Source organism: Paroedura picta, chromosome 3 (assembly GCF_049243985.1).
Source record: "Paroedura picta isolate Pp20150507F chromosome 3, Ppicta_v3.0, whole genome shotgun sequence".
NCBI classification, from domain to species: domain Eukaryota; kingdom Metazoa; phylum Chordata; class Lepidosauria; order Squamata; family Gekkonidae; genus Paroedura; species Paroedura picta.
This window is the reverse complement of record NC_135371.1, coordinates 13,980,254-13,995,415: the sequence shown is the minus strand read 5'-3', so window position 1 is coordinate 13,995,415 and position 15,162 is coordinate 13,980,254. Positions and strand designations below refer to the sequence as shown.

Sequence of the window (15,162 nt, the reverse complement as noted above, 5' to 3'; positions counted from 1 at the left end):
AATAGGCTGCCTAAGGAGGTGGTGAGCTCCCCCTCCCTGGCAGTCTTCAAGCAAAGGTTGGATACACACTTTTCTTGGATGCTTTAGGATGCTCTGGGCTGATCCTGCGTTGAGCAGGGGGTTGGACTAGATGGCCTGAATGGCCCCTTCCACCTCTATGATTCTATGATTCAAGCAGTCAAAAAGAGGAAATAAAGCCCCACTAGCTCATTTCTTAGAGCCTCTTGTGGTGCAAAGTGGTAAGGCAGCTGTCTGAAAGCTTTGCCCATGAGGCTGGGAGTTCAATCCCAGCAGCCGGCTCAAGGTCGACTCAGCCTTCCATCCTTCCGAGGTCGGGAAAATGAGTACCCAGCTTGCTTGCTGGGGGGTAAACGGTAATGACTGGGGAAGGCACTGGCAAACCACCCCGGATTGAGTCTGCCATGAAAACGCTAGAGGGCGTCACCCCAAGGGTCAGACATGACTCAGTGCTTGCACAGGGGATACCTTTACCTTTACCTTACCTCATTTATTGGGAGCAAGGCTAAGCAGGTCCACTCAGAAGGAAGCCCCAGATTAAACAATGGGGCTGACCTCCAGAAAGATGGCATGGGGAGAGGAAAAGGAACATGAGGTTGGAGAGAGGGGCCCAGTGGTCACTGGTGGGGCTCCTCCCAGCACTATGGGCCATGGTGTTCAGCCCAGGCCCAGAACATCTGGAGGCAATTACAGCAGCTTGCTGGAGCCTGCTCAGGCTGTTAGATATCAGCAGGAAAAGAGCATCGAAGGGGACAATTGCCAGTGTGCCCCATGAGTGGGGGGTGCCTAAACCGGCTCAGACATTTCTCTGCAGGGCATTCCTCCGTCTCCCCGGTGTGGCTGTGCAAAGTTTACTGTTTCTGGTTATGTGTTCTCAGCATAATTTATTGCTTATTGTTTCCTGGAAAGGTTGGTGAGCCCTGGTTCCCCTCCAAAAAGATGTTGTGTAAGATGAGTCATTATCAGCCATGCTTTCCTCCCCATCATAGTCATGGAAGAGAGGGAAGTTGAAGCCTTTATCCTAAAGTCTACAAAAGAGACTTTTTTAATATGGTCTTGTGTATACTTCAACATCTAGGACAGCGGTCCCCAACCTTCTTGTAGTCGGGGACCGCCTCCGAGGGTGGGAGAGAGCCGGCGGCCCGGCCACAGCAGCTGCACGTAAACGTGCACGCGCAGTTGCCGCGCATGTGTGTTTTCGCCACTAGGTGGCGCTAACGTGCATGCGCAGAACAGCCGCACGTGCGCGTTTTCGCCAGCAGGGGACGCAAACACGCATGTGCGGCGGCTCCACACGTGCGCGTTTGCGTCGCTGCCGTGCCAGCGGCTGCGCCTGCCTCTTCCCCTCCTCTCGCTGCGGGAGGGGGAGGCAGGCGCGGCCGCTGGCGGCCTGGTACCATGGCCTTAGCGGCCCGGTATCGGGCCGCAGACCGGGGGTTGAAGACCCCTGATCTAGGATATAAGAAGAATCCTCCTAGATTTTGCCAATGACCCCAAAAGTTCGTTCTGTTTCTCTCACTGGTCAACCAGATACCACTGGGAGGTTCAAAAATGGGGCTTTAAGCTTCTAGCTGTCTTCCACAGTCAGTTCTAGCAGCCAGTATCTGGGGCCAAGGGACCAAGCCCTATGAAGATAGGTTGAGGGACTTGGGAATGTTCAGCCTGGAGAAAAGGAGGTTGAGAGGGGACATGATAGCCCTCTTTAAGTATTTGAAAGGTTGTCACTTGGAGGAGGGCAGGACGCTGTTTCCGTTGGCTGCAGAGGAGAGGACACGCAGTAATGGGTTTAAACTTCAAGTACAACGATATAGGCTAGATATCAGGAAAAAATTTTCACAGTCAGAGTAGTTCAGCAGTGGAATAGGCTGCCTAAGGAGGTGGTGAGCTCCCCCTCACTGGCAGTCTTCAAGCAAAGGTTGGATACACACTTTTCTTGGATGCTTTAGGATGCTTAGGGCTGATCCTGCGTTGAGCAGGGGGTTGGACTAGATGGCCTGAATGGCCCCTTCCAACTCTATGATTCTATGATTCTATTAATGTCATAGTGCCTCAGAAATTGTAGGTTGCATTTATCCATCATGACTAATAGCCAGGGCACCCATTCAAGAATGCCCAGGGCACCAGAGGTGGAGGGGCACCAGCCAGTCCGGGCACTATCCCCAGCACTTCACCTGGCTGCCTACCTGCGTCATTGAGGTCTGCCATAGGAGGCAGCCCTGGTCCCATTGCATGACCTGAAGGAAGTCTTTTAGCAGTGGGGACAGCCCCAGTCCAGGGCCAAGCCAGACCTTCTTCCTCCTTCATTCCAACTCAACCTGCTGCCTAAATATTTTTAAAACTATTTATTATAAAAAGATACAGTTTTACAAATACATTTAAGAAGAAGAAGAAGAGTTTATTCTTCTATGCCACTTTTCTCTACCAGAAGGAGCCACAAAGCGGCTTACAGTTGCCTTCCCTTCCTCTCCCCACAACGGACACCCTGTGAGGGAGGTGAGGCTGAGAGAGCCCTGAGATTACTGTTCAGTCAGAACAGTACTATCAGGGCTGTGACAAGCCCAAGGTCACCCAGCTGGCTGCATCCAGAGGAGCAGGGAATCAAACCCCGCTCGCCAGATTAGAAGCTGTCTCTCTTAACCACTACACCAAGCTGCCTCTGGTGTAGTGCTCAAAAAGATATCAAATACCAGCTACACTGCATGCCTACTTAACAACTTAAAACATTATCATTTAAAAGAAGACAAAACAAACAGAAATGATTTTATTGCTCTAGCAATGCTGCTAATTACTAACTTCACTCTTGACCAATAAAGCTCTAACCTATAAATGTCTTGATTGTTTTTGCTAGGCTGTTATTTTAATTAAAGCATGTAACTCTTGGATTTTTATTACCTGACCTTGAATCTTTGGGAGAACTTTTGGTTTCCAAGTTTTTGTTCCCAAGTTAATAAGTCTGGTGGCCATAAACATAGGGCAAGAATTCATTTTTCACCAGAATTCATGGGTAAATAATTTACTAACAATGTGTCAAGTTTTCAAGGAATTTTTGCTTTGGCATTATTTGTACCACCTATTCCCAACAGATAATGGCACAATCGCATTGCCACCATATATGGAAAAAAATTGGCCTTCTCTTCCCTACAATTCCAGCATGTAGTGTGTTCATTTTTATTCAATTTCACTTATGCTATGTCTGAATCATTCTAAGCAAATTTTCCTTTAATCCTAGACTCACGGTGAAAAAAAATACCTCGATTAAATATAAATCTCCAATTTGCTTCTTCTAGGTTTGTATCTAGATCTTTTCCCCATCTACCAGAAAAGTTCTTACTGGGTTTAAGGAATGTTTAAAAAAAATAAGGCATACATATGGAAAACTTTCTACCCTCTGAATTCAAGAACTCTTCAAGCTCAGTTGGCTTTCTTAACATCTCTTTCCCTTTATTCACATATAAGAGTTCATTTAAATAAATTTTATCTGTCGATCCTCAAGTTCTGAAATAGCTGGTTTACCATAACTATCCAACTTGTTGTGAGAGATTATCTGGTTCTCAGTTATTCAGCTTATAGAATCCTAGAATCATAGAGTTGGAAGGGGCCATACAGGCCATCTAGTCCAACCCCCTGCTCAACGCAGGATCAGCCCAGAGCATCCTAAAGCATCCAAGAAAAGTGTGTATCCAACCTTTGCTTGAAGACTGCCAGTGAGGGGGAGCTCACCACCTCCTTAGGCAGCCTATTCCACTGCTGAACTACTCTGACTGTGCAAATTTTTTTCCTGATATCTAGCCTATATCGTTGTACTTGAAGTTTAAACCCATTACTGCGTGTCCTCTCCTCTGCAGCCAACAGAAACAGCATCCTGCCCTCCTCCAAGTGACAACCCTTCAAATACTTAAAGAGGGCTATCATGTCCCCTCTCAACCTCCTTTTCTCCAGGCTGAACATTCCCAAGTCCCTCAACCTATCTTCATAGGGCTTGGTCCCTTGGCCCCAGATCATCTTCGTCGCTCTCCTCTTCGTCGCTTCTATAATCACTGAATGATTATCCACTTGCTGCCTTAATCTGCTTTGAAACAGTCCACAAGCTAGTATGCCAGGGAATAATAAACACATGAGGCAGCAATCCACCTGAAGTAAAGCCACCTAATGGCTGTTCAAATATCAGCTAACACAGTGGTTCTCAACCTGGGGGTCGGAACCCCTTTGGGGGTCGAATGACCCTTTCACAGGGGTCGCGACGGGGCAAGCAGCTTGGCCGGGTCGGGGGTGCTATGCACACAACAGCCTTGCGGGGTAGATCGAGATACAGCGTTCTTCTGTCTGGAGCAGTGGAAAAGAGCGAGACCGGCATGGTGGGACAAGAGGCAGAACTGAACTGAGAAACCCCGGGGAAAAAACCCAATTTATATACAATCATGAACAATGGATCTTCACACCATTGGTCAGTTTCGATTTAATTTCTGTGAAAGAACCCTTGCATAATTTTATGGTTGGGGGTCACCACAACATGAGGAACTGAATTAAAGGATTGCGGCATTAGGATGGTTGAGAACCGCTACACATAACTGACTCATTGGTGGCCAAACTGTAGCTCTCCAAATGTCCATTGAATACAATTACCATGAGCCCCTGCCAGCTGACAGGGTTTCATGGTAACTGTAGTCTACGGACATCTGGAGAGCCATGGTTTGGCCACCAAGACACCAAAGTCCTGAAACTGGGCTGTTTCCCTTTCCAGCAGGAGAAACTGCTTGTGCCCAGAGCATCCAGCCAAAGAAAGACTATTTTAACAGGTTTAAAATGTGCACGAATATGATATCATTAAAAGGTGTATGTACAAAACATCAATCCCTTGCAGAGAAAGGTGGGGCTAGTTATCTGTCTTTGTCTGTCCCTTTCCCAGAAAGTTCTTCATAGCTTAAGGTGACCAGATTGTCTCACTTTTGGAGGGACATCTGGGGGCACCTGGCAAAATATACTTATGTTGAAATTAAAAGTATATATATTACAATACTATTTTTACATTCTATGTGTTCTATGAAAATTTTTGTTGCTCCATATAGGCCAAATTTTAATCAAGACCCCCCCAGTCAATGGTGTCCCGCTTTACCAATGTTAAAATCTGGTCACCTTAGCTGTGTTGTGTGGTTCACACCTACAACGAATATTAGGCTAATTCTCATGAGTGAGCAGGCTGGGCTGTTACCATATAACCGGAACTAACGCTGAGGGTCCCAATGGCCCATTTGCTCTAGCTCTTGGAAAGATGGAAATTGAGGGGTACAAGGGTCAGAGACAGAGAAGACCATTATGAAAAAGTGAATTGCCTGGAGGGATATGCTTGGCTTATTTGAGATGTTGAAAGGCTGAATGGAAGGGAAGTCTCTATAGGGAAATTCAGACTGAAAGCAGTGGATAGGAGAGACGAACCAGTGCTGGGAATCTGCTTTCGTATCCTTTTACGTCAGTACCCCTAGGACAGGACAATGTGATGCTACAGGACACATACACACACCTTTATTGCAAGCTCAAAGCATAAGATGCCAGCAAAAGCAATAGGGAGACTCTATCATAAATCAGGCCCAGAGGCTCTCCTACCCGGAAATGGAAATGAAATAAATGCCATCTCAAGATGATGCAATCTGCTGTCCCTTGAAAAGTATGCAAAGGAGTTGTGATTGCAGGCTTTAGCAAATTGTTTAAGAGATCATTCTGACCACATATGAATGGCCAGTGCTTTGGGGACTTAGCAAATATTTCAGGACACTGGAATGGATTTCCAGAATAATCCTCAGCATATCAAATACAGCTCTTTCCTTATTATTTCCTTATCAGTTATACATGTTCTACAGACTGTTTTATGTATTGTTTTCTGTTATAATGTAAACCGCCCTGAGCCTCTGGGGAGGGCGGTATAGAAGTATGATAAATAAATAAATAAATAAATAAATAAATAAATAAATAAATAAATAAATAAATAAATAAATAAATAAATAAATAAATAAATATTTCAGGCTTTCTCAACCAGGGTTTCATGGGTGGGAGTTAATTAATTTTTAATATATTTTTAAAATTTGTTAAACAGTTCTCAGGCGATATGTCAACCCGCCCCCATCCTTCCCAAATTGGCCAGTGATGTGCCTGGAGGGGGTGGGAAGGGGAGGGGCTGTGGTGGACATGTATACAGCTATGCTTCCCAACCATATTCTGCACGACCCCATCTCTGTATAGCAATGGTTCTCAACCTTCCTAATGCCACAAGCCTTTCATACAGTTCCCCAACCATAAAATGATGCAAGTGTTCTTTCACAGAAATTAAACCGAAACTGACCAATGGCGTGAAGATCCATGGTTCATGATGGTATATAAATTGTTTTTTTTCTGGGGTTTCTCAGTTCAGTTCTGCCTCTTGACCCACCATGCCCACCAGACAGATGAATGCTCTATCTCGATCTACCCTGCAAGGCTGTTGTAGGGATGGCACACCCCCCCAGCCAAGCTGCTTGCCCTGCCGCACCCCCTGGGAAAGGGTCATTCAACGCCCAAAGTGGTCCTGACCCCCAGGATGAGAACCACCGCTGTATAGCATGCTTAGCACAAACAGATTTGAGATAATCTTGGGACACTTGGTGGACTTTTGCTAGGTTATCCTTGAACACATCAATGCGTTTCTTCAAAGAGGGAATGAAAAAAGTCAGCAGCATCATGCAAGGTATAAGAAGTCAAGATGACCCCTAGGCTATGGGAGAAGTTACGGTTTGGGCAGAAGATGTTTTGAAATGGCCAATCTGTAACTCAGTGCCCACCTTGAATCCCATCCGTCTCCCAAAATTTCTCAGTGCAAGCCAAAGCAATTTTAGTGCAGCTCATATAAGGAAAGTGTTGTAGGGAGAGGAAAGGGAGGTGATTGTAAGCCACCTTGAGACTCCTTTGGGTAGAGAAAAGTGGCATATGAGAACCAACTCTTCTTCTTCAGTAATATCAGGGCTCTCTCAGCCTCACCTACCTCACAGGGTGTCTCTTGTAGGGAGAGGAATGGGAAGGTGATTGTAAACTGCTTTGAGACTCCTTCAGGTAGAGAAAAGCGGCATATAAAAAACCACTCTTCTTCTTATCTATAACATCCAATTTGTTTCCATTATTTGTTGGTAATACCTCCAGGAATAGGACTGGCAAAAATTCTCATTAATAAAACAAATGCATGACTAAGCAAGCCAGTAAATAAATGAATAAAATAAGTGTTAAGTGACACAACATAAATGATTATTTGTGATGCAGCTCCAGTTATTCCTTGAACTGTGCAACGGGAAGTGTGGTTGCACACCTCTATTGTATTCCTGGTTCATAAGCAAGTCGGCCAGCTTGACCGAGGTGGCTCTGCTGTGCTAGTTCTTTTAGATCTGTCGGCCGCGTTTGACGTGGTCGATCACGAGCTGCTAGCGAGCCGCCTTGCCGGTACGGGGATAAGGGGTACAGCGTTACGCTGGATACGCTCCTTCCTCCAAAACCGGACACAGAGGGTAGCCGTGGGAGAGGAAGTATCGGGCCCTTACCGGCTCCCTTGTGGGGTCCCACAGGGCTCGGTGCTCTCTCCTACATTATTTAACATCTTTATGCACCCTCTGGCTCAACTGGTACGGAGCTATGGGCTGGGTTGCCACCAGTACGCTGATGACACCCAGCTCTTTCTCCTCATGGATGGCCACCCGGACTCCCCCCCAGATCCATTTGCCAGATGTTTGGAAGCCGTAGCTGGATGGCTCGAGCAGAGTCGCCTGAAACTCAACCCCTCCAAGACGGAGGTTCTGTGGTTGGGCCGTAGGGGGGCAGATCAGGAAGCGCGCTTACCCTTTCTGGCCGGGACGCAACTTAATATCGCATCTCAGGCCAGGAATTTAGGGGTGACCATCGATGCCTCACTAACACTCGAGGCACAGGTTAAACAGGTAGCTAGCCGGGCATTTTTCCATCTTCGCCAGGCTCGGCTACTAGCGCCCTATCTGTCCTCTGAACACCTGGCCACAGTGATCCATGCGACGGTCACCTCTAGACTAGATTTCTGTAACTCGCTCTACACCGGCCTGCCTCTGGGCTTGATCCGGAAACTGCAACTCGTCCAAAATGCGGCTGCTAGAGTCCTCACAGCTACACCATGGAGGGCTCACATCCAGCCAGTTCTGAGGCAGCTGCATTGGTTACCGGTCGCCTTCCGGATCAGGTTCAAGGTTTTGGTTTTGACCTTCAAGGCCATCCGTGGTCTAGGCCCAGCATATATGAGGGACCGCCTTTTGCCCTATATCCCCCGCAGGGCTTTACGCTCTGCGGGGGCTAACCTACTGGTCGTTCCCGGCCCCAAGGAAGCCCGCCTGGCCTCGACTAGGGCCAGGGCCTTTTCGGTCCTGGCCCCAACCTGGTGGAATGAGCTCCCGGAAGAGCTGAGGGCCCTGCGGGAATTACCAGCATTCCGCAGGGCCTGTAAGACGGAGCTCTTCCGCCAGGCTTATAACTGAGGCCGGGCGGAAAGAAGATCAGCCCCCCCCTCACAAACTGGTGGTAGAGAGCGTCACCCCCCACCGTAGATGAGGATGCGGAGAGCAAATGAGTAGGCTACGCCATCGCTGTTACAATTATTGTAAATCATTGGTTTTTATTGTCATTTTATGGTTTTAGGGGACGGGTTTATGTAAGCCGCCTCGAGCCTTCGGGGGGAGGCGGGGTATAAATATAAATATAATAATAATAATAATAATAAAGTATGGACAAGCCAGAAGCTTTGAGTAACAGAAATAGATCAAATAAATCCATGTGAAATCTGGCCTCACTCCGGAGAATTTCCTGGTTGACACCAGAGTCATGCAATTAATTTGCACAATGAAAGGCAAAGGCTATCTCCTCTCCTCCCCACCCAAGACAAAGGTCTGCAACAACACTTGTTTCAGTGGCTATTCCCCTCCACAACGCTGTATCGTTTCACCTTCCATTTTTCCCCGAATAGAGCAATCTTTTGGGCAGCCTCTTCCTGCTCTGTTTTCACTGGAGCATCAAACCCTGTTGACAAAAGGGTCTGTGTCCTCTGGAAGTCCCTCCCAGCCAGCGTGGAAATCTGGCCAATGCCTCAAGAACACCTGAAACCTAATGTCACCTCCAGAAGTTTCTCCACTTAGCCAATAAAAACTTTGTTGTCAATACCCAGTTCAACCAGTACTGTGCCATCCGCTCTTTTGACAGTTCCCACTTAATCCTGTCAAACGTTATCTCAGGGCTTCTGAGCCCTGCCCAAAGCCCTATAGGTACAAAACTAGATATGAAAAAGGGACAGAGACCCACCATCTTTGTTCTCATGTTTTGGTTCCCATCCATGACACCCAGCCTGCAGAACAGGCTGCTTCTCTTTTGGAACCATCTTCTTCCGGAACAGGTAACTATTACCCAACCCTACTCTGAATTCCCCCATCTTCCTCCTTTTATTTCTTAGAAACTTGTATGTATTTGGCCTAGTTGTGTATCTCTATGTCAGGAAACCTTTTTGTTCTGTTTTCAATAAAAAAAACCCTTTTTAATTTTTAAGAATTGTGTCTGCCTAAGATTTTTGACTAAATACTCTCTTTGTATACAGAGGTGGAGGCCAAAATTTGAGTCCAGCAGCACCTTTGTATCTGAAGAAGCGTGTGTGTGCACATGAAAGCTCATACCTTGAATAAAACTCTGTCAGCCTTAAAGGTGCCACAGGGCTCAAAATTTGTTCAGCTGCTTCAGACCAACATGGCTACCTACTTGAATCTATATATAGGTATTTCATTCATTGCCCCTCTCGCATTGCCCCTCTAACAGAATCAGAGAGGCTGATTCTTGAAGGTTCAAGAGGGTGGCAGGTTACAGTGGATGAGTTGGGAGTGTCCTGCCTAGTCCAGGGTATTGGACTAGATGACCCAGGAGGTTTTTCCAACTCTATTGGATAGAATCTATGATTCTATGATTCCATGATCCATTATTTGTCTCCTATAATTGCTAATTCCTCCATCATAAATTAGACCTGAATACAGGTCTAATTCTGGTAACAGTTTAAGTATAAAATAATGGCATCTTGTTAGGCTGAGGGCAAAATCCAGAGTACACTAGCTGCAGCCAGTGCAAAATGATGGCTCTGGGACAGAGCCAGTCCCAATGATAGGGATTACCCACAGTGGCCAGGTCTCCCGCTATATATCTCAAGCTTTTCCTCTCCTGCTGCTGCTTGGTAGAGCAGTGGAAGCAAAAGTGATTGAGGAAATGGCACCATGCCGATGCTGAGACATCACTTCCAGCATAAACCTCATTATGCTATAGGGTCCACCGCAATCAAATCCAATACCCATCATGTATGTATGTATGCATATATGTATGTATTTATAATTCACTTTATATCCTGCTACTTCCACACAGTGGCTCCCTGGTGGGTAACAGCAATTCCTCACTATAAAAACGCCATAAAATAGCCATAGCCCCCCATTAAAATCCACCCTGGTGGCAACAGAAACTCCCTCCCTGCAGCTCTTAAAAACTGCCTCAGGACAGCCACAGGGGTAGCCTGATGACCTTGCTAGCTCAGGGAGGGGCCCAGATCTTACCTGCCCTGGCCTCAGCCAAAAAGAGCTCTGTTTTACAGGCCCTGCAGAAATGGGAAAGTTCCATCAGGGCCCTCAGCTCTCCTGGGAGCTCATTCCAACAGGTTGGGGCCAGGACCGAAAAGGTCCCAATGGAAGGAATATCTGCTTCCGCTACCATAAGACCAGATGATCCAATGAGATTGCTGAGGGAAGCAGAGAGCAGGCGAAGCACAAAGGCCAGGTGGCTGTGCAAGAATGATCCTTGTTGCCATGCCAAACATCAACGGATGGGCCACAATTGAGATTCTTTCCTGCCGTTATGAAAATCATGGGAAACGACTGCTTGAAAAATCTAAAACTTGCTTTATCATACAGATCTTGTATGGCCGGATTGCACGTCGGTTGACGTGACGTGAGCCAACCGATGTCAACGTTTGACAAGTTGCTTGCTCTTTCCTGGTCCACCACATCTTGGATTTCCCCACAACCAGACAAATCCTCCCCATCTCCACCTCGATACTATTGTGCCAGTGCCACGAGGCTCAGCGTATTCAGCAGCGCTGGCATGATACACAAACGTTACGTCCTTCATAGCAATCGCTCACTGACAGACAATGAGAACATAGTACTTTATTGGCCGGAGGGGAGAGATAAAAACTGGTTGCTGAAATACGCAGGGAGCTGTGGGGCGCATTCTCCTTCAGAACATGAGCAGTTTAGCCTTTGGCCCCATCCAGGTGAGAAATATGCAGGAAGAGAAGAGAAATGATCAGCCTCCATGGGCTTCAGTTGCTGCTTCCTTGCTCCTAGCAAGCCAGCAGGCCCATTTCCTTTCCCACTGCTGCCAGCAAGCCTTTGAGCCCACCTTGGCACCATTGCCAACCCGGCCTTCAGAAGAAGAGTCCGTTCTCATACCCTGTTTTTCTCTACCCCAAGGAAGTCTCAAAGCAGTTTACAGTTTTAAAAAAATTAGAATTTTTATTCCGATGAATTGTGTTTTGTATTTTTTTTTTACAGTTGTACACCGCCCAGAGATCAGTTTTTGGAAAGAGGCAGTTTAGAAATCCCCAAATAAATGAATGAAATAGTAGTTTCTGCAGGCTACAAACAAACGGGGGGGGGGGGGGGCTGCATCATAGTCGCTGAGACCACTTTGTAAGGTCTACATCCCCCTCTGCTGAACGTCGAGGCACCTGGAGGGGCAAACAATGACTTGGTCCCTTTAACTAGAGGGATGCTATGTACCTCCACGCTGGAAAAAGTTCTACGGGCCCCCTTGCACCCAGTCAGCCTCTGGGAACAAGACAGGACATCCCTCCCTCCCACCCACCTGTTAATTTTTTGTTAAGCTCTCCCACATGATTTCAAGATGCTGCTTTCATCTATCAGGTCTTTTTGCCCACCTGTTTAAGACTGCGAAGCCTACAGCCGGACACGGAGAACACGGGGGGGGGGGGGGGGACTTCGTATCTGGACTCAAAGAGTTGCAGGGGTTTCTTGGCATGCGCACGGGAGTCATGTCAGTGCTTCAGAATGGTGTCCTAATTCTACAGTTCATTGTAATTTTTGTTAACTGAAATACATTCCTTTGATTTTTCATTTAAGCGAATATTCCAGCAAAATCAGAGTCCAAAAGCACTTTTAAGACCAACAAAGAGGAGAATATGGACAGCGACAGCAAATTATGTTGCATATATGGTAGCGTGGCCGAGCGGTCTAAGGCGCTGGATTAAGGCTCCAGTCTCTTCGGGGGCGTGGGTTCGAATCCCACCGCTGCCAACTAGTTTTGTTTTGAACTTTGGCTGTCCAGTTTCCTGTATTGTTTTTTTTACTGTATAATTATATTGCAACTCTTTAAACAGATTAATTATATGTTTCTTTCTCACAGTAACATTAACATTCAGAATAACCTCTAAAAGTTTTGCAAAAATGAAAATAATTGACATGCCTCTTCGATGTTTTTATTCTGGAAGATAAAATGCTCGTTTATGCATGTCCCCAAATGAATGAATAAAATTATAATTGGGTAGAAGCGAAAGACACAATGACAGCTGTTTGCTCTGCTCCTCCCGGATCAATGGGAAACCAATTGTTGAGGTAGAAATGAAACCATTTTGCAAAAAACTTAACATAGTTGTTTCTGCCCGGTTTCGAACCGGGGACCTTTCGCGTGTTAGGCGAACGTGATAACCACTACACTACAGAAACCCCCATGCACTACCCTTTTCTTGACTTTACCTTAGTCACAAACAGTTCAGGGTAACTCACTAGATTAAAGTGAACAATCGTAGGAGAACAAAAGTGGCCCTTTTAAGATCAACGAATCTGACGTGCTTATTACGCTACATTTTTGACATATTTATTTCTTTTACTATCTATACCCCAATAAATTGACCTATATAAACGGTAACCTAAACTTGTTTTTTCCTGCCTGGTCCGTGAATCCTCATTATTCTGTATATACGAACTTTGCCGCTGACCCTCTACCTCTATGTATGGGCTGGTAATTTCTGTTTCATTGTTCCAGAAGAAGCGCACGCGCACATGAAAGCTTATGTCCAGATTTCAACTTTGCTGGCCTTAAAGGCGCCTCTGGACTCGAACTTTGTTCCTCACACTTGGAAAAGCGTTGCTTAGAAAGCGAAGTCGGAGCCAGAGCACGTGGGTTACTTCCTGCCTCCCGATGGATGTTAGCAAATTCGAGACAGCCATGAATGTGTGCAGGCAGGCATCACTAAACGCACACGCTTAGGCTACATTTTAGTCTTCATCCCCCTCTATTGGTTCAGGGTAGTCAAACTGCGGCCCTCCAGATGTCCATGGACTACAATTCCCAGGAGCCCCTGCCAGCGAATGCGAATGCGAATGCTGGCAGGGGCTTCTGGGAATTGTAGTCCATGGACATCTGGAGGGCCGCAGTTTGACTACCAGAGCTTCACAACTTTTTCTCTAAGTGGAGGAAGTTGCTGTTTCCAGGAGACGTTTGGCCTCAGTTAGCAATTCCCCTTATGCACAGAAAAAGATGCCGCGCAACCTGCCCCACTTCGAAAGAACTCAGTACTGATTCTCTGGATACGATCAAGAAGTAGCGAGGAGGTGAGAAACTTGGCTGGCTGGCGTAAAATTCCTGTCGGAAGTCACAAAGGAAAAAGCTCCCTTTTTTGAGGATAGAAAGCAAAAATTGGGCTCGTCCGGGATTTGAACCCGGGACCTCTCGCACCCAAAGCGAGAATCATACCCCTAGACCAACGAGCCAGATATGAAGCTGGCTTCAACATTGCCTACTTGAATTTCACTTTATGCAGTGCTGCTTGCATTTCCTAATATTTTTTTCCTACGACTTCTTTTAAAAAACACGCTTTCATTTCGTACGCCGTTTTCTTGCACAATGCTATAATCATCGGCGTCCATTTTGTTTTTTTCTGTCTGGCGGAAGAAGATCAGAACTGTACTACATTAGACGTACGAGCTACCCCGAGCAAAACGTTATTAAATGCATTTGAATCACCCGTGCAAGCACTTTGCCCCTCTTTGCTCAGAGAGATGCCCATTTCAGATGAAGCTGCTGGAATAAGGGGCGCCAAATACACTCCCTAAAGCTAGTCGTTAGTATTTGCCCCCAAAAGACATTATTGGTTTTTAAAAAGGTTTTTTTAACCAAAGCACAAGATTGTTCCGAAAGATTGCAAGGGAAACAGGATGAAGTAGACATAGAGGAGGGGAAAATAAAGATGAGGCCCCAGCGAGATTTGAACTCGCGACCCCTGGTTTACAAGACCAGTGCTCTAACCCCTGAGCTATGGAGCCTACATGCTAAGCATGCTGCTATTTTCTCTAGACAAGACGCTTTCTGTTTGCTCCCTTTCCAATTCCCAATGTTATTTTATTTGTTTATCAGCCGTGCTCACCCACTATTTTCAGGAATTTCTGCAGTGAAATCGGTCCTAAAATCCTGCATTGCGTCCCGCCCTAATTTTTTCTTTTCAAGCAGGCATTTCAAGACAGGAAAACAACTTCATTCTCCGGCCTCTACCCACGGAGAAGCGTGTTTATGGGAACGGCGCCACCTGCTGATCAAAACGCACAGTGCAAGCAGATAGCCCTCGAACCGCCCTTCAGCGGGCCGCTGTATTATTTGGCTGTGGCAAAAATAAACAGGAGTCGGGTGTTAGGTGCCTTAAAGACTAACAAATGATGTTATTAGAGTAAAAAACGTGTTAGTCTTTAAGGTGCCACGAGACTCCTGCTCATGACAGCTTGGCCTGCATCACAGGGTTGTTCTGGTGAGGGCAAAATGGAAGAAGGGAGAGCAGTGTGGGATGGCACTGGAGAGTCAAATGGGGAATAACTAAATTTACAAAAATTAGTTCAAGAGAACAGAAACTATTTTTCCACGTGATGGGCTCTCAGAGGCCTGTTGGGGCAGCAATATGTCTGGCTCACCTGCTGTCACTAAGTAGCATGGGAAGTCTGGGGCATTCGACCTATAAATACATGGAATCCTGAGGATATAGGAATGGCTTAAGTTGAAAATCGATAAGCAATGATGTTAGCC

At 46.4% G+C, this 15,162-nt stretch overlaps 4 non-coding genes across 4 annotated transcripts; 1 reads left to right on the top strand and 3 right to left on the bottom strand.

The window, feature by feature from the left end:
- The first annotated feature begins 12,304 nt into the window (after positions 1–12,304).
- On the top strand, positions 12,305–12,386 carry TRNAL-AAG (transfer RNA leucine (anticodon AAG)). The gene has a single exon. It is a non-coding gene; the product is annotated as a tRNA-Leu (tRNA).
- Positions 12,387–12,742: 356 nt separating this feature from the next.
- Positions 12,743–12,815, bottom strand: TRNAV-AAC (transfer RNA valine (anticodon AAC)). The gene has a single exon. It is a non-coding gene; the product is annotated as a tRNA-Val (tRNA).
- Positions 12,816–13,790: 975 nt separating this feature from the next.
- Positions 13,791–13,862, bottom strand: TRNAP-UGG (transfer RNA proline (anticodon UGG)). The gene has a single exon. It is a non-coding gene; the product is annotated as a tRNA-Pro (tRNA).
- A 479-nt stretch (positions 13,863–14,341) lies between these two features.
- TRNAT-UGU (transfer RNA threonine (anticodon UGU)) lies at positions 14,342–14,414 on the bottom strand. The gene has a single exon. It is a non-coding gene; the product is annotated as a tRNA-Thr (tRNA).
- Positions 14,415–15,162: the final 748 nt, after the last annotated feature.